The 19,603-nt window shown below is 37.9% G+C and overlaps 8 non-coding genes across 8 annotated transcripts; all 8 read left to right on the forward strand.

Moving 5' to 3' along the window:
• Positions 1-1,142: 1,142 nt before the first annotated feature.
• On the forward strand, positions 1,143-1,215 carry TRNAA-AGC (transfer RNA alanine (anticodon AGC)). Its single transcript has one exon. It is a non-coding gene; the product is annotated as a tRNA-Ala (tRNA).
• A 521-nt stretch (positions 1,216-1,736) lies between these two features.
• Positions 1,737-1,809, forward strand: TRNAA-AGC (transfer RNA alanine (anticodon AGC)). The gene has a single exon. It is a non-coding gene; the product is annotated as a tRNA-Ala (tRNA).
• Positions 1,810-3,766: 1,957 nt separating this feature from the next.
• Positions 3,767-3,839, forward strand: TRNAA-UGC (transfer RNA alanine (anticodon UGC)). Its single transcript has one exon. It is a non-coding gene; the product is annotated as a tRNA-Ala (tRNA).
• Positions 3,840-6,551: 2,712 nt separating this feature from the next.
• Positions 6,552-6,624, forward strand: TRNAA-UGC (transfer RNA alanine (anticodon UGC)). Its single transcript has one exon. It is a non-coding gene; the product is annotated as a tRNA-Ala (tRNA).
• Positions 6,625-9,811: 3,187 nt separating this feature from the next.
• On the forward strand, positions 9,812-9,884 carry TRNAA-UGC (transfer RNA alanine (anticodon UGC)). The gene has a single exon. It is a non-coding gene; the product is annotated as a tRNA-Ala (tRNA).
• A 3,304-nt stretch (positions 9,885-13,188) lies between these two features.
• Positions 13,189-13,261, forward strand: TRNAA-AGC (transfer RNA alanine (anticodon AGC)). The gene has a single exon. It is a non-coding gene; the product is annotated as a tRNA-Ala (tRNA).
• A 1,791-nt stretch (positions 13,262-15,052) lies between these two features.
• On the forward strand, positions 15,053-15,125 carry TRNAA-UGC (transfer RNA alanine (anticodon UGC)). The gene has a single exon. It is a non-coding gene; the product is annotated as a tRNA-Ala (tRNA).
• Positions 15,126-17,203: 2,078 nt separating this feature from the next.
• TRNAA-UGC (transfer RNA alanine (anticodon UGC)) lies at positions 17,204-17,276 on the forward strand. Its single transcript has one exon. It is a non-coding gene; the product is annotated as a tRNA-Ala (tRNA).
• The last annotated feature ends 2,327 nt before the right edge of the window (positions 17,277-19,603 follow it).

Consider the following 19,603-nt stretch of genomic DNA (forward strand, 5'->3'; position numbering starts at 1 on the left):
TTCATGATGACATCATCATGACCACATCATAATGGGTTCGTGGTGACATCATCACAATGGGTTCATAATGACATCATCATAATGGGTTCATAATGACATCATCATGACAACATCATAATGGGTTCATGATGACATTATCATGACGACATCATAAAGGGTTCATGATGACATCATCATGACGACATCATAATGGGTTCATGATGACATCATCATGATGACATCATAATGGGTTCATGATGACATCATCATGGCAACATCATAATGGGTTCATGATGACATCATCATGACAGCATCATAATGGGTTTATGATGACATCATCATGATGACATCACAATGTGTTCATGATGACATCATCATAATGGGTTCATGGTGACATCATCACGACGACATCATAATGGGTTCATGATGACATCATCATGAAACCATCATAATAGGTTCATGATGACATCATCATAATGGGTTCATGATGACATCATGATGAAATCATAATGGGTTCATGATGACATCATCATGACAACATCATAATGGGTTCATGATGACGTCATCATGACAACATCATAATGGGTTCATCATGACATTATCATGACGACATCATAAAGGGTTCATGATGACATAATCATAATGGGTTCATGATGACATCATGACGACATCATAATGGGTTCATGATGACATCATCATGACGACATCATAATGGGTTCATGATGACATCATCATGACGACATCATAATGGGTTCATGATGACATCATCATGGTAACATCATAATGGTTTCATGATGACGACATCATAATGGGTTCATGATGACGACATCATAATGGGTTCATGATGACGACATCATAATGGGTTTATGATGACATCATCATGATGACATCATAATGTGTTCATGATGACATCATCATAGTGGGTTTATGATGACATCATCATGGCGACATCATAATGGGTTCATGATGACATCATCATGATGACATCATCACAATGGTCATCATGATGACCTTATGCTTTCCCACAGATTTTTCATGTGCTTTTCAAGTGTTTTCTTGGTTTCATGTGTAATTAGAGCAGTACATGCAGCAAGCCCATCAGTACATTTCTTGCAGCAAATACACTGTTTCCCAGTTTCAACTAAAAGGTAGACAGTTATGTAGGGGAATTAGCTCAAATGGTAGAGCGCTCGCTTAGCATGCGAGAGGCAGCGGGATCAATGCCCGCATTCTCCAGTTACTTTATTTATACTTTATAAATTTTCAATAATTTTGTGCTTAACGCTGGCAATAAATTGGAGGGAAACAAACTATATAGACCTTATGCTTTTCCACAGATTTTTCATGTGCTTTTCAAGTGTTTTCTTGGTTTCAGCAAGCCCATCAGTACATTACATGCAGCAAATACACTGTTTCCATGTTTCACCTAAAACAAGGGACACTATCAAGGGGAATTAGCTCAAATGGTAGAGTGCTCGCTTGGCATGCGAGAGGTAGCAGGATCGATGCCTGCATTCTCCAGTTACATTATTTATACTTTATACATTTTCAATAATTTTGTGCTTAACGCTGGCAATAAATTGGAGGGAAACAAACTATATAGACCTCATGATTTTCCACAGATTTTTCATGTGCTTTTCAAGTGTTTTCTTGGTTTCATGTGTAATTAGAGCAGTACATGCAGCAAGCACATCAGTACATTACTTGCAGCAAATACACTGTTTCCCTGTTTCTCCTAAAACAAGGGACACTATCAAGGGGAATTAGCTCAAATGGTAGAGCGCTCGCTTAGCATGCGAGAGGTAGCAGGATCGATGCCTGCATTCTCCAGTTACTTTATTTATACTTTATAAATTTTCAATAATTTTGTGCTTAACGCTGGCAATAAATTGGAGGGAAACAAACTATATAGACCTTATGCTTTTCCACAGATTTTTCATGTGCTTTTCAAGTGTTTTCTTGGTTTCATGTGTAATTAGAGCAGTACATGCAGCAAGCCCATCAGTACATTACTTGCAGCAAATACACTGTTTCCCTGTTTCACCTAAAAGGTAGAAAGTTATGTAGGGGAATTAGCTCAAATAGTAGAGCGCTAGCATCATGATGACATCACAATGGGTTCATGATGACATCATCGTGATGACATCACAATGGGTTCATGATGACATCATCACAATGGGTTCATGATGACATCATCATGACGACATCATAATGGGTTCATGATGATATCATCATGACAACATCATAATGGGTTCATGATGACATCATCATAATGGGTTAATGATGACATCATCATGATGTCATCGTAATGGGTTAATGAAGACATCATCATGATGTCATCGTAATGGGTTCATGATGACATCATCATGACGTCATCATAATGGGTTCATGATGACATCGTCATGATGACATCATAATGGGTGCATGATGACATAATAATGGGTTCATGATGACATCATCATGACGACATCATAATTAGTTCATGATGACATCATCATGACGACATCATAATGGGTTCGTGGTGACATCATCACAATGGGTTCATAATGACATCATCATAATGGGTTCATAATGACATCATCATGACAACATCATAATGGGTTCATGATGACATTATCATGACGACATCATAAAGGGTTCATGATGACATCATCATGACGACATCATAATGGGTTCATGATGACATCATCATGATGACATCATAATGGGTTCATGATGACATCATCATGGCAACATCATAATGGGTTCATGATGACATCATCATGACAACATCATAATGGGTTTATGATGACATCATCATGATGACATCACAATGTGTTCATGATGACATCATCATAATGGGTACATGGTGACATCATGATGACGACATCATAATGGGTTCATGATGACATCATCATGAAACCATCATAATAGGTTCATGATGACATCATCATAATGGGTTCATGATGACATCATGATGACATCATAATGGGTTCATGATGACATCATCATGATGACATCATAATGGGTTCATGGTGACATCATCACGACAACATCATAATGGGTTCATGATGACATCATCATGAAACCATCATAATAGGTTCATGATGACATCATCATAATGGGTTCATGATGACATCATGATGACATCATAATGGGTTCATGATGACATCATCATGACAACATCATAATGGGTTCATGATGACGTCATCATGACAACATCATAATGGGTTCATCATGACATTATCATGACGACATCATAAAGGGTTCATGATGACATAATCATAATGGGTTCATGATGACATCATGACGACATCATAATGGGTTCATGATGACATCATCATGACGACATCATAATGGGTTCATGATGACATCATCATGACGACATCATAATGGGTTCATGATGACATCATCATGGTAACATCATAATGGTTTCATGATGACGACATCATAATGGGTTCATGATGACGACATCATAATGGGTTCATGATGACGACATCATAATGGGTTTATGATGACATCATCATGATGACATCACAATGTGTTCATGATGACATCATCATAGTGGGTTTATGATGACATCATCATGGCGACATCATAATGGGTTCATGATGACATCATCATGATGACATCATCACAATGGTCATCATGATGACCTTATGCTTTCCCACAGATTTTTCATGTGCTTTTCAAGTGTTTTCTTGGTTTCATGTGTAATTAGAGCAGTACATGCAGCAAGCCCATCAGTACATTTCTTGCAGCAAATACACTGTTTCCCAGTTTCAACTAAAAGGTAGAAAGTTATGTAGGGGAATTAGCTCAAATGGTAGAGCGCTCGCTTTGCATGCGAGAGGCAGCGGGATCAATGCCCGCATTCTCCAGTTAATTATTTATACTTTATACATTTTCAATAATGTTGTGCTTAACGCTGGCAATAAATTGGAGGGAAACAAACTATATAGACCTTATGCTTTCCCACAGATTTTTCATGTGCTTTTCAAGTGTTTTCTTGGTTTCAGCAAGCCCATCAGTACATTACATGCAGCAAATACACTGTTTCCCTGTTTCACCTAAAACAAGGGACACCACTATCAAGGGGAATTAGCTCGGATGGTAGAGTGCTCGCTTAGCATGCGAGAGGTAGCGGGATCGATGCCTGCATTCTCCAGTTACTTTATTTATACTTTATAAATTTTCAATAATTTTGTGCTTAACGCTGGCAATAAATTGGAGGGAAACCAACTATATAGACCTTATGCTTTTCCACAGATTTTTCATGTGCTTTTCAAGTGTTTTCTTGGTTTCATGTGTAATTAGAGCAGTACATGCAGCAAGCCATCAGTGCATTACTTGCAGCAAATACACTGTTTCCCTGTTTAACCTAAAAAGAAGAAAGGTATGTAGCAGAATTAGCTCAAATGGTAGAGTGCTCGCTTAGCATCAAGGGGAATTAGCTCAGATGGTAGAGTGCTCCCTTAGCATGCGAGAGGTAGCCGGATCGATGCCTGCATTCTCCAGTTACTTTATTTATACTTTATAAATTTTCAATAATTTTGTGCTTAACGCTGGCAATAAATTGGAGGGAAACAAACTATATAGACCTTATGCTTTTCCAAAGATTTTTCATGTGCTTTTCAAGTGTTTTCTTGGTTTCAGCAAGCCCATCAGTACATTACATGCAGCAAATACACTGTTTCCATGTTTCACCTAAAACAAGGGACACTATCAAGGGGAATTAGCTCAAATGGTAGAGTGCTCGCTTAGCATGCGAGAGGTAGCAGGATCGATGCCTGCATTCTCCAGTTACTTTATTTATACTTTATAAATTTTCAATAATTTTGTGCTTAACGCTGGCAATAAATTGGAGGGAAACAAACTATATAGACCTTATGCTTTTCCACAGATTTTTCATGTGCTTTTCAAGTGTTTTCTTGGTTTCATGTGTAATTAGAGCAGTACATGCAGCAAGCCCATCAGTACATTACTTGCAGCAAATACACTGTTTCCCTGTTTCACCTAAAAGGTAGAAAGTTATGTAGGGGAATTAGCTCAAATAGTAGAGCGCTAGCATCATGATGACATCACAATGGGTTCATGATGACATCATCATGATGACATCACAATGGGTTCATGATGACATCATCACAATGGGTTCATGATGACATCATCATGACGACATCATAATGGGTTCATGATGATATCATCATGACAACATCATAATGGGTTCATGATGACATCATCATAATGGGTTAATGATGACATCATCATGATGTCATCGTAATGGGTTAATGAAGACATCATCATGATGTCATCGTAATGGGTTCATGATGACATCATCATGACGTCATCATAATGGGTTCATGATGACATCGTCATGATGACATCATAATGGGTGCATGATGACATAATAATGGGTTCATGATGACATCATCATGACGACATCATAATTAGTTCATGATGACATCATCATGACCACATCATAATGGGTTCGTGGTGACATCATCACAATGGGTTCATAATGACATCATCATAATGGGTTCATAATGACATCATCATGACAACATCATAATGGGTTCATGATGACATTATCATGACGACATCATAAAGGGTTCATGATGACATCATCATGACGACATCATAATGGGTTCATGATGACATCATCATGATGACATCATAATGGGTTCATGATGACATCATCATGGCAACATCATAATGGGTTCATGATGACATCATCATGACAGCATCATAATGGGTTTATGATGACATCATCATGATGACATCACAATGTGTTCATGATGACATCATCATAATGGGTTCATGGTGACATCATCACGACGACATCATAATGGGTTCATGATGACATCATCATGAAACCATCATAATAGGTTCATGATGACATCATCATAATGGGTTCATGATGACATCATGATGAAATCATAATGGGTTCATGATGACATCATCATGACAACATCATAATGGGTTCATGATGACGTCATCATGACAACATCATAATGGGTTCATCATGACATTATCATGACGACATCATAAAGGGTTCATGATGACATAATCATAATGGGTTCATGATGACATCATGACGACATCATAATGGGTTCATGATGACATCATCATGACGACATCATAATGGGTTCATGATGACATCATCATGACGACATCATAATGGGTTCATGATGACATCATCATGGTAACATCATAATGGTTTCATGATGACGACATCATAATGGGTTCATGATGACGACATCATAATGGGTTCATGATGACGACATCATAATGGGTTTATGATGACATCATCATGATGACATCACAATGTGTTCATGATGACATCATCATAGTGGGTTTATGATGACATCATCATGGCGACATCATAATGGGTTCATGATGACATCATCATGATGACATCATCACAATGGTCATCATGATGACCTTATGCTTTCCCACAGATTTTTCATGTGCTTTTCAAGTGTTTTCTTGGTTTCATGTGTAATTAGAGCAGTACATGCAGCAAGCCCATCAGTACATTTCATGCAGCAAATACACTGTTTCCCAGTTTCAACTAAAAGGTAGAAAGTTATGTAGGGGAATTAGCTCAAATGGTAGAGCGCTCGCTTTGCATGCGAGAGGCAGCGGGATCAATGCCCGCATTCTCCAGTTAATTATTTATACTTTATACATTTTCAATAATGTTGTGCTTAACGCTGGCAATAAATTGGAGGGAAACAAACTATATAGACCTTATGCTTTCCCACAGATTTTTCATGTGCTTTTCAAGTGTTTTCTTGGTTTCAGCAAGCCCATCAGTACATTACATGCAGCAAATACACTGTTTCCCTGTTTCACCTAAAACAAGGGACACCACTATCAAGGGGAATTAGCTCGGATGGTAGAGTGCTCGCTTAGCATGCGATAGGTAGCGGGATCGATGCCTGCATTCTCCAGTTACTTTATCTATACTTTATCTATACTTTATAAATTTTCAATAATTTTGTGCTTAACGCTGGCAATAAATTGGAGGGAAACCAACTATATAGACCTTATGCTTTTCCACAGATTTTTCATGTGCTTTTCAAGTGTTTTCTTGGTTTCATGTGTAATTAGAGCAGTACATGCAGCAAGCCATCAGTGCATTACTTGCAGCAAATACACTGTTTCCCTGTTTAACCTAAAAAGAAGAAAGGTATGTAGGAGAATTAGCTCAAATGGTAGAGTGCTCGCTTAGCATCAAGGGGAATTAGCTCAAATGGTAGAGTACTCGCTCAGCATGCGAGAGGTAGCCGGATCGATGCCTGCATTCTCCAGTTACTTTATTTATACTTTATAAATTTTCAATAATTTTGTGCTTAACGCTGGCAATAAATTGGAGGGAAACAAACTATATAGACCTTATGCTTTTCCACAGATTTTTCATGTGCTTTTCAAGTGTTTTCTTGGTTTCAGCAAGCCCATCAGTACATTACATGCAGCAAATACACTGTTTCCATGTTTCACCTAAAACAAGGGACACTATCAAGGGGAATTAGCTCAAATGGTAGAGTGCTCGCTTAGCATGCGAGAGGTAGCAGGATCGATGCCTGCATTCTCCAGTTACATTATTTATACTTTATACATTTTCAATAATTTTGTGCTTAACGCTGGCAATAAATTGGAGGGAAACAAACTATATAGACCTTATGATTTTCCACAGATTTTTCATGTGCTTTTCAAGTGTTTTCTTGGTTTCATGTGTAATTAGAGCAGTACATGCAGCAAGCACATCAGTACATTACTTGCAGCAAATACACTGTTTCCCTGTTTCTCCTAAAACAAGTGACACTATCAAGGGGAATTAGCTCAAATGGTAGAGCGCTCGCTTAGCATGCAAGAAGTAGCAGGATCGATGCCTGCATTCTCCAGTTACTTTATTTATACTTTATACATTTTCAATAATTTTGTGCTTAACGCTGGCAATAAATTGGAGGGAAACAAACTATATAGACCTTATGCTTTTCCACAGATTTTTCATGTGCTTTTCAAGTGTTTTCTTGGTTTCATGTGTAATTAGAGCAGTACATGCAGCAAGCCCATCAGTACATTACTTGCAGCAAATACACTGTTTCCCTGTTTCACCTAAAAGGTAGAAAGTTATGTAGGGGAATTAGCTCAAATAGTAGAGCGCTAGCATCATGATGACATCACAATGGGTTCATGATGACATCATCATGATGACATCACAATGGGTTCATGATGACATCATCACAATGGGTTCATGATGACATCATCATGACGACATCATAATGGGTTCATGATGCTATCATCATGACAACATCATAATGGGTTCATGATGACATCATCATAATGGGTTAATGATGACATCATCATGATGTCATTGTAATGGGTTAATGAAGACATCGTCATGATGACATCATAATGGGTGCATGATGACATAATAATGGGTTCATGATGATATCATCATGACAACATCATAATGGGTTCATGATGACATCATCATAATGGGTTAATGATGACATCATCATGATGTCATCGTAATGGGTTAATGAAGACATCATCATGATGTCATCGTAATGGGTTCATGATGACATCATCATGACGTCATCATAATGGGTTCATGATGACATCGTCATGATGACATCATAATGGGTGCATGATGACATAATAATGGGTTCATGATGACATCATCATGACGACATCATAATTAGTTCATGATGACATCATCATGACCACATCATAATGGGTTCGTGGTGACATCATCACAATGGGTTCATAATGACATCATCATAATGGGTTCATAATGACATCATCATGACAACATCATAATGGGTTCATGATGACATTATCATGACGACATCATAAAGGGTTCATGATGACATCATCATGACGACATCATAATGGGTTCATGATGACATCATCATGATGACATCATAATGGGTTCATGATGACATCATCATGGCAACATCATAATGGGTTCATGATGACATCATCATGACAACATCATAATGGGTTTATGATGACATCATCATGATGACATCACAATGTGTTCATGATGACATCATCATAATGGGTTCATGGTGACATCATCACGACGACATCATAATGGGTTCATGATGACATCATCATGAAACCATCATAATAGGTTCATGATGACATCATCATAATGGGTTCATGATGACATCATTATGACATCATAATGGGTTCATGATGACATCATCATGACAACATCATAATGGGTTCATGATGACATCATCATGACAACATCATAATGGGTTCATGATGACATTATCATGACGACATCATAAAGGGTTCATGATGACATAATCATAATGGGTTCATGATGACATCATGACGACATCATAATGGGTTCATGATGACATCATCATGACGACATCATAATGGGTTCATGATGACATCATCATGACGACATCATAATGGGTTCATGATGACATCATCATGGTAACATCATAATGGTTTCATGATGACGACATCATAATGGGTTCATGATGACGACATCATAATGGGTTCATGATGACGACATCATAATGGGTTTATGATGACATCATCATGATGACATCACAATGTGTTCATGATGACATCATCATAGTGGGTTTATGATGACATCATCATGGCGACATCATAATGGGTTCATGATGACATCATCATGATGACATCATCACAATGGTCATCATGATGACCTTATGCTTTCCCACAGATTTTTCATGTGCTTTTCAAGTGTTTTCTTGGTTTCATGTGTAATTAGAGCAGTACATGCAGCAAGCCCATCAGTACATTTCTTGCAGCAAATACACTGTTTCCCAGTTTCAACTAAAAGGTAGACAGTTATGTAGGGGAATTAGCTCAAATGGTAGAGCGCTCGCTTTGCATGCGAGAGGCAGCGGGATCAATGCCCGCATTCTCCAGTTAATTATTTATACTTTATACATTTTCAATAATGTTGTGCTTAACGCTGGCAATAAATTGGAGGGTAACAAACTATATAGACCTTATGCTTTCCCACAGATTTTTCATGTGCTTTTCAAGTGTTTTCTTGGTTTCAGCAAGCCCATCAGTACATTACATGCAGCAAATACACTGTTTCCCTGTTTCACCTAAAACAAGGGACACCACTATCAAGGGGAATTAGCTCAAATGGTAGAGTGCTCGCTTAGCATGCAAGAGGTAGCCGGATCGATGCCTGCATTCTCCAGTTACATTATTTATACTTTATACATTTTCAATAATTTTGTGCTTAACGCTGGCAATAAATTGGAGGGAAACAAACTATATAGACCTTATGATTTTCCACAGATTTTTCATGTGCTTTTCAAGTGTTTTCTTGGTTTCATGTGTAATTAGAGCAGTACATGCAGCAAGCACATCAGTACATTACTTGCAGCAAATACACTGTTTCCCTGTTTCTCCTAAAACAAGTGACACTATCAAGGGGAATTAGCTCAAATGGTAGAGCGCTCGCTTAGCGTGCGCGAGGTAGCAGGATCGATGCCTGCATTCTCCAGTTACTTTATTTATACTTTATAAATTTTCAATCATTTTGTGCTTAACGCTGGCAATAAATTGGAGGGAAACAAACTATATAGACCTTATGCTTTTCCACAGATTTTTCATGTGCTTTTCAAGTGTTTTCTTGGTTTCATGTGTAATTAGAGCAGTACATGCAGCAAGCCCATCAGTACATTACTTGCAGCAAATACACTGTTTCCCTGTTTCACCTAAAAGGTAGAAAGTTATGTAGGGGAATTAGCTCAAATAGTAGAGCGCTAGCATCATGATGACATCACAATGGGTTCATGATGACATCATCATGATGACATCACAATGGGTTCATGATGACATCATCACAATGGGTTCATGATGACATCATCATGACGACATCATAATGGGTTCATGATGATATCATCATGACAACATCATAATGGGTTCATGATGACATCATCATAATGGGTTAATGATGACATCATCATGATGTCATCGTAATGGGTTAATGAAGACATCATCATGATGTCATCGTAATGGGTTCATGATGACATCATCATGACGTCATCATGATGGGTTCATGATGACATCGTCATGATGACATCATAATGGGTGCATGATGACATAATAATGGGTTCATGATGACATCATCATGACGACATCATAATTAGTTCATGATGACATCATCATGACCACATCATAATGGGTTCGTGGTGACATCATCACAATGGGTTCATAATGACATCATCATAATGGGTTCATAATGACATCATCATGACAACATCATAATGGGTTCATGATGACATTATCATGACGACATCATAAAGGGTTCATGATGACATCATCATGACGACATCATAATGGGTTCATGATGACATCATCATGACGACATCATAATGGGTTCATGATGACATCATCATGATGACATCATAATGGGTTCATGATGACATCATCATGGCAACATCATAATGGGTTCATGATGACATCATCATGACAACATCATAATGGGTTTATGATGACATCATCATGATGACATCACAATGTGTTCATGATGACATCATCATAATGGGTTCATGGTGACATCATCACGACGACATCATAATGGGTTCATGATGACATCATCATGAAACCATCATAATAGGTTCATGATGACATCATCATAATGGGTTCATGATGACATCATGATGACATCATAATGGGTTCATGATGACATCATCATGACAACATCATAATGGGTTCATGATGACGTCATCATGACAACATCATAATGGGTTCATCATGACATTATCATGACGACATCATAAAGGGTTCATGATGACATAATCATAATGGGTTCATGATGACATCATGACGACATCATAATGGGTTCATGATGACATCATCATGACGACATCATAATGGGTTCATGATGACATCATCATGACGACATCATAATGGGTTCATGATGACATCATCATGGTAACATCATAATGGTTTCATGATGACGACATCATAATGGGTTCATGATGACGACATCATAATGGGTTCATGATGACGACATCATAATGGGTTTATGATGACATCATCATGATGACATCACAATGTGTTCATGATGACATCATCATAGTGGGTTTATGATGACATCATCATGGCGACATCATAATGGGTTCATGATGACATCATCATGATGACATCATCACAATGGTCATCATGATGACCTTATGCTTTCCCACAGATTTTTCATGTGCTTTTCAAGTGTTTTCTTGGTTTCATGTGTAATTAGAGCAGTACATGCAGCAAGCCCATCAGTACATTTCTTGCAGCAAATACACTGTTTCCCAGTTTCAACTAAAAGGTAGCAAGCTATGTAGGGGAATTAGCTCAAATGGTAGAGCGCTTGCTTTGCATGCGAGAGGCAGCGGGATCAATGCCCGCATTCTCCAGTTAATTATTTATACTTTATACATTTTCAATAATGTTGTGCTTAACGCTGGCAATAAATTGGAGGGAAACAAACTATATAGACCTTATGCTTTCCCACAGATTTTTCATGTGCTTTTCAAGTGTTTTCTTGGTTTCAGCAAGCCCATCAGTACATTACATGCAGCAAATACACTGTTTCCCTGTTTCACCTAAAACAAGGGACACCACTATCAAGGGGAATTAGCTCGGATGGTAGAGTGCTCGCTTAGCATGCGATAGGTCGCGGGATCGATGCCTGCATTCTCCAGTTACTTTATCTATACTTTATAAATTTTCAATAATTTTGTGCTTAACGCTGGCAATAAATTGGAGGGAAACAAACTATATAGACCTTATGCTTTTCCACAGATTTTTCATGTGCTTTTCAAGTGTTTTCTTGGTTTCAGCAAGCCCATCAGTACATTACATGCAGCAAATACACTGTTTCCATGTTTCACCTAAAACGAGGGACACTATCAAGGGGAATTAGCTCAAATGGTAGAGTGCTCACTTAGCATGCGAGAGGTAGCAGGATCGATGCCTGCATTCTCCAGTTACATTATTTATACTTTATACATTTTCAATAATTTTGTGCTTAACGCTGGCAATAAATTGGAGGGAAACAAACTATATAGACCTTATGATTTTCCACAGATTTTTCATGTGCTTTTCAAGTGTTTTCTTGGTTTCATGTGTAATTAGAGCAGTACATGCAGCAAGCACATCAGTACATTACTTGCAGCAAATACACTGTTTCCCTGTTTCTCCTAAAACAAGTGACACTATCAAGGGGAATTAGCTCAAATGGTAGAGCGCTCGCTTAGCATGCGAGAGGTAGCAGGATCGATGCCTGCATTCTCCAGTTACTTTATTTATACTTTATAAATTTTCAATAATTTTGTGCTTAACGCTGGCAATAAATTGGAGGGAAACAAACTATATAGACCTTATGCTTTTCCACAGATTTTTCATGTGCTTTTCAAGTGTTTTCTTGGTTTCATGTGTAATTAGAGCAGTACATGCAGCAAGCCCATCAGTACATTACTTGCAGCAAATACACTGTTTCCCTGTTTCACCTAAAAGGTAGAAAGTTATGTAGGGGAATTAGCTCAAATAGTAGAGCGCTAGCATCATGATGACATCACAATGGGTTCATGATGACATCATCATGATGACATCACAATGGGTTCATGATGACATCATCACAATGGGTTCATGATGACATCATCATGATGACATCACAATGGGTTCATGATGCTATCATCATGACAACATCATAATGGGTTCATGATGACATCATCATAATGGGTTAATGATGACATCATCATGATGTCATCGTAATGGGTTAATGAAGACATCATCATGATGTCATCGTAATGGGTTCATGATGACATCATCATGACATCATCATAATGGGTTCATGATGACATCGTCATGATGACATCATAATGGGTGCATGATGACATAATAATGGGTTCATGATGACATCATCATGACGACATCATAATTAGTTCATGATGACATCATCATGACCACATCATAATGGGTTCGTGGTGACATCATCACAATGGGTTCATAATGACATCATCATAATGGGTTCATAATGACATCATCATGACAACATCATAATGGGTTCATGATGACATTATCATGACGACATCATAAAGGGTTCATGATGACATCATCATGACGACATCATAATGGGTTCATGATGACATCATCATGATGACATCATAATGGGTTCATGATGACATCATCATGGCAACATCATAATGGGTTCATGATGACATCATCATGACAGCATCATAATGGGTTTATGATGACATCATCATGATGACATCACAATGTGTTCATGATGACATCATCATAATGGGTTCATGGTGACATCATCACGACGACATCATAATGGGTTCATGATGACATCATCATGAAACCATCATAATAGGTTCATGATGACATCATCATAATGGGTTCATGATGACATCATTATGACATCATAATGGGTTCATGATGACATCATCATGACAACATCATAATGGGTTCATGATGACGTCATCATGACAACATCATAATGGGTTCATGATGACATTATCATGACGACATCATAAAGGGTTCGTGATGACATAATCATAATGGGTTCATGATGACATCATGACGACATCATAATGGGTTCATGATGACATCATCATGACGACATCATAATGGGTTCATGATGACATCATCATGACGACATCATAATGGGTTCATGATGACATCATCATGGTAACATCATAATGGTTTCATGATGACGACATCATAATGGGTTCATGATGACGACATCATAATGGGTTCATGATGACGACATCATAATGGGTTTATGATGACATCATCATGATGACATCACAATGTGTTCATGATGACATCATCATAGTGGGTTTATGATGACATCATCATGGCGACATCATAATGGGTTCATGATGACATCATCATGATGACATCATCACAATGGTCATCATGATGACCTTATGCTTTCCCACAGATTTTTCATGTGCTTTTCAAGTGTTTTCTTGGTTTCATGTGTAATTAGAGCAGTGCATGCAGCAAGCCCATCAGTACATTTCTTGCAGCAAATACACTGTTTCCCAGTTTCAACTAAAAGGTAGAAAGTTATGTAGGGGAATTAGCTCAAATGGTAGAGCGCTCGCTTTGCATGCGAGAGGCAGCGGGATCAATGCCCGCATTCTCCAGTTAATTATTTATACTTTATACATTTTCAATAATGTTGTGCTTAACGCTGGCAATAAATTGGAGGGAAACAAACTATATAGACCTTATGCTTTCCCACAGATTTTTCATGTGCTTTTCAAGTGTTTTCTTGGTTTCAGCAAGCCCATCAGTACATTACATGCAGCAAATACACTGTTTCCCTGTTTCACCTAAAACAAGGGACACCACTATCAAGGGGAATTAGCTCAAATGGTAGAGTGCTCGCTCAGCATGCGAGAGCTAGCCGGATCGATGCCTGCCTTCTCCAGTTACCTTATTTATACTTTATAAATTTTCAATAATTTTGTGCTTAACGCTGGCAATAAATTGGAGGGAAACAAACTATATAGACCTTATGCTTTTCCACAGATTTTTCATGTGCTTTTCAAGTGTTTTCTTGGTTTCATGTGTAATTAGAGCAGTACATGCAGCAAGCCCATCAGTACATTACTTGCAGCAAATACACTGTTTCCCTGTTTCACCTAAAAGGTAGAAAGTTATGTAGGGGAATTAGCTCAAATAGTAGAGCGCTAGCATCATGATGACATCACAATGGGTTCATGATGACATCATCATGATGACATCACAATGGGTTCATGATGACATCATCACAATGGGTTCATGATGACATCATCATGACGACATCATAATGGGTTCATGATGATATCATCATGACAACATCATAATGGGTTCATGATGACATCATCATAATGGGTTAATGATGACATCATCATGATGTCATCGTAATGGGTTAATGAAGACATCATCATGATGTCATCGTAATGGGTTCATGATGACATCATCATGACGTCATCATGATGGGTTCATGATGACATCGTCATGATGACATCATAATGGGTGCATGATGACATAATAATGGGTTCATGATGACATCATCATGACGACATCATAATTAGTTCATGATGACATCATCATGACCACATCATAATGGGTTCGTGGTGACATCATCACAATGGGTTCATAATGACATCATCATAATGGGTTCATAATGACATCATCATGACAACATCATAATGGGTTCATGATGACATTATCATGACGACATCATAAAGGGTTCATGATGACATCATCATGACGACATCATAATGGGTTCATGATGACATCATCATGATGACATCATAATGGGTTCATGATGACATCATCATGGCAACATCATAATGGGTTCATGATGACATCATCATGACAACATCATAATGGGTTTATGATGACATCATCATGATGACATCACAATGTGTTCATGATGACATCATCATAATGGGTTCATGGTGACATCATCACGACGACATCATAATGGGTTCATGATGACATCATCATGAAACCATCATAATAGGTTCATGATGACATCATCATAATGGGTTCATGATGACATCATGATGACATCATAATGGGTTCATGATGACATCATCATGACAACATCATAATGGGTTCATGATGACGTCATCATGACAACATCATAATGGGTTCATCATGACATTATCATGACGACATCATAAAGGGTTCATGATGACATAATCATAATGGGTTCATGATGACATCATGACGACATCATAATGGGTTCATGATGACATCATCATGACGACATCATAATGGGTTCATGATGACATCATCATGACGACATCATAATGGGTTCATGATGACATCATCATGGTAACATCATAATGGTTTCATGATGACGACATCATAATGGGTTCATGATGACGACATCATAATGGGTTCATGATGACGACATCATAATGGGTTTATGATGACATCATCATGATGACATCACAATGTGTTCATGATGACATCATCATAGTGGGTTTATGATGACATCATCACGGCGACATCATAATGGGTTCATGATGACATCATCATGATGACATCATCACAATGGTCATCATGATGACCTTATGCTTTCCCACAGATTTTTCATGTGCTTTTCAAGTGTTTTCTTGGTTTCATGTGTAATTAGAGCAGTACATGCAGCAAGCCCATCAGTACATTTCTTGCAGCAAATACACTGTTTCCCAGTTTCAACTAAAAGGTAGCAAGTTATGTAGGGGAATTAGCTCAAATGGTAGAGCGCTCGCTTTGCATGCGAGAGGCAGCGGGATCAATGCCCGCATTCTCCAGTTAATTACTTATACTTTATACATTTTCAATAATGTTGTGCTTAACGCTGGCAATAAATTGGAGGGAAACAAACTATATAGACCTTATGCTTTCCCACAGATTTTTCATGTGCTTTTCAAGTGTTTTCTTGGTTTCAGCAAGCCCATCAGTACATTACATGCAGCAAATACACTGTTTCCCTGTTTCACCTAAAACAAGGGACACCACTATCAAGGGGAATTAGCTCGGATGGTAGAGTGCTCGCTTAGCATGCGATAGGTAGCGGGATCGATGCCTGCATTCTCCAGTTACTTTATCTATACTTTATAAATTTTCAATAATTTTGTGCTTAACGCTGGCAATAAATTGGAGGGAAACCAACTATATAGACCTTATGCTTTTCCACAGATTTTTCATGTGCTTTTCAAGTGTTTTCTTGGTTTCATGTGTAATTAGAGCAGTACATGCAGCAAGCCATCAGTGCATTACTTGCAGCAAATACACTGTTTCCCTGTTTAACCTAAAAAGAAGAAAGGTATGTAGGAGAATTAGCTCAAATGGTAGAGTGCTCGCTTAGCATCAAGGGGAATTAGCTCAAATGGTAGAGTACTCGCTCAGCATGCGAGAGGTAGCCGGATCGATGCCTGCATTCTCCAGTTACTTTATTTATACTTTATAAATTTTCAATAATTTTGTGCTTAACGCTGGCAATAAATTGGAGGGAAACAAACTATATAGACCTTATGCTTTTCCACAGATTTTTCATGTGCTTTTCAAGTGTTTTCTTGGTTTCAGCAAGCCCATCAGTACATTACATGCAGCAAATACACTGTTTCCATGTTTCACCTAAAACAAGGGACACTATCAAGGGGAATTAGCTCAAATGGTAGAGTGCTCGCTTAGCATGCGAGAGGTAGCAGGATCGATGCCTGCATTCTCCAGTTACATTATTTATACTTTATACATTTTCAATAATTTTGTGCTTAACGCTGGCAATAAATTGGAGGGAAACAAACTATATAGACCTTATGATTTTCCACAGATTTTTCATGTGCTTTTCAAGTGTTTTCTTGGTTTCATGTGTAATTAGAGCAGTACATGCAGCAAGCACATCAGTACATTACTTGCAGCAAATACACTGTTTCCCTGTTTCTCCTAAAACAAGTGACACTATCAAGGGGAATTAGCTCAAATGGTAGAGCGCTCGCTTAGCATGCAAGAAGTAGCAGGATCGATGCCTGCATTCTCCAGTTACTTTATTTATACTTTATACATTTTCAATAATTTTGTGCTTAACGCTGGCAATAAATTGGAGGGAAACAAACTATATAGACCTTATGCTTTTCCACAGATTTTTCATGTGCTTTTCAAGTGTTTTCTTGGTTTCATGTGTAATTAGAGCAGTACATGCAGCAAGCCCATCAGTACATTACTTGCAGCAAATACACTGTTTCCCTGTTTCACCTAAAAGGTAGAAAGTTATGTAGGGGAATTAGCTCAAATAGTAGAGCGCTAGCATCATGATGACATCACAATGGGTTCATGATGACATCATCATGATGACATCACAATGGGTTCATGATGACATCATCACAATGGGTTCATGATGACATCATCATGACGACATCATAATGGGTTCATGATGCTATCATCATGACAACATCATAATGGGTTCATGATGACATCATCATAATGGGTTAATGATGACATCATCATGATGTCATTGTAATGGGTTAATGAAGACATCGTCATGATGACATCATAATGGGTGCATGATGACATAATAATGGGTTCATGATGATATCATCATGACAACATCATAATGGGTTCATGATGACATCATCATAATGGGTTAATGATGACATCATCATGATGTCATCGTAATGGGTTAATGAAGACATCATCATGATGTCATCGTAATGGGTTCATGATGACATCATCATGACGTCATCATAATGGGTTCATGATGACATCGTCATGATGACATCATAATGGGTGCATGATGACATAATAATGGGTTCATGATGACATCATCATGACGACATCATAATTAGTTCATGATGACATCATCATGACCACATCATAATGGGTTCGTGGTGACATCATCACAATGGGTTCATAATGACATCATCATAATGGGTTCATAATGACATCATCATGACAACATCATAATGGGTTCATGATGACATTATCATGACGACATCATAAAGGGTTCATGATGACATCATCATGACGACATCATAATGGGTTCATGATGACATCATCATGATGACATCATAATGGGTTCATGATGACATCATCATGGCAACATCATAATGGGTTCATGATGACATCATCATGACAACAT

This window comes from Sceloporus occidentalis, unplaced genomic scaffold, assembly GCF_023333645.1.
Source record: "Sceloporus occidentalis isolate IW3139 unplaced genomic scaffold, rSceOcc1.0.p SCAF_300, whole genome shotgun sequence".
Lineage (NCBI taxonomy): Eukaryota > Metazoa > Chordata > Lepidosauria > Squamata > Phrynosomatidae > Sceloporus > Sceloporus occidentalis.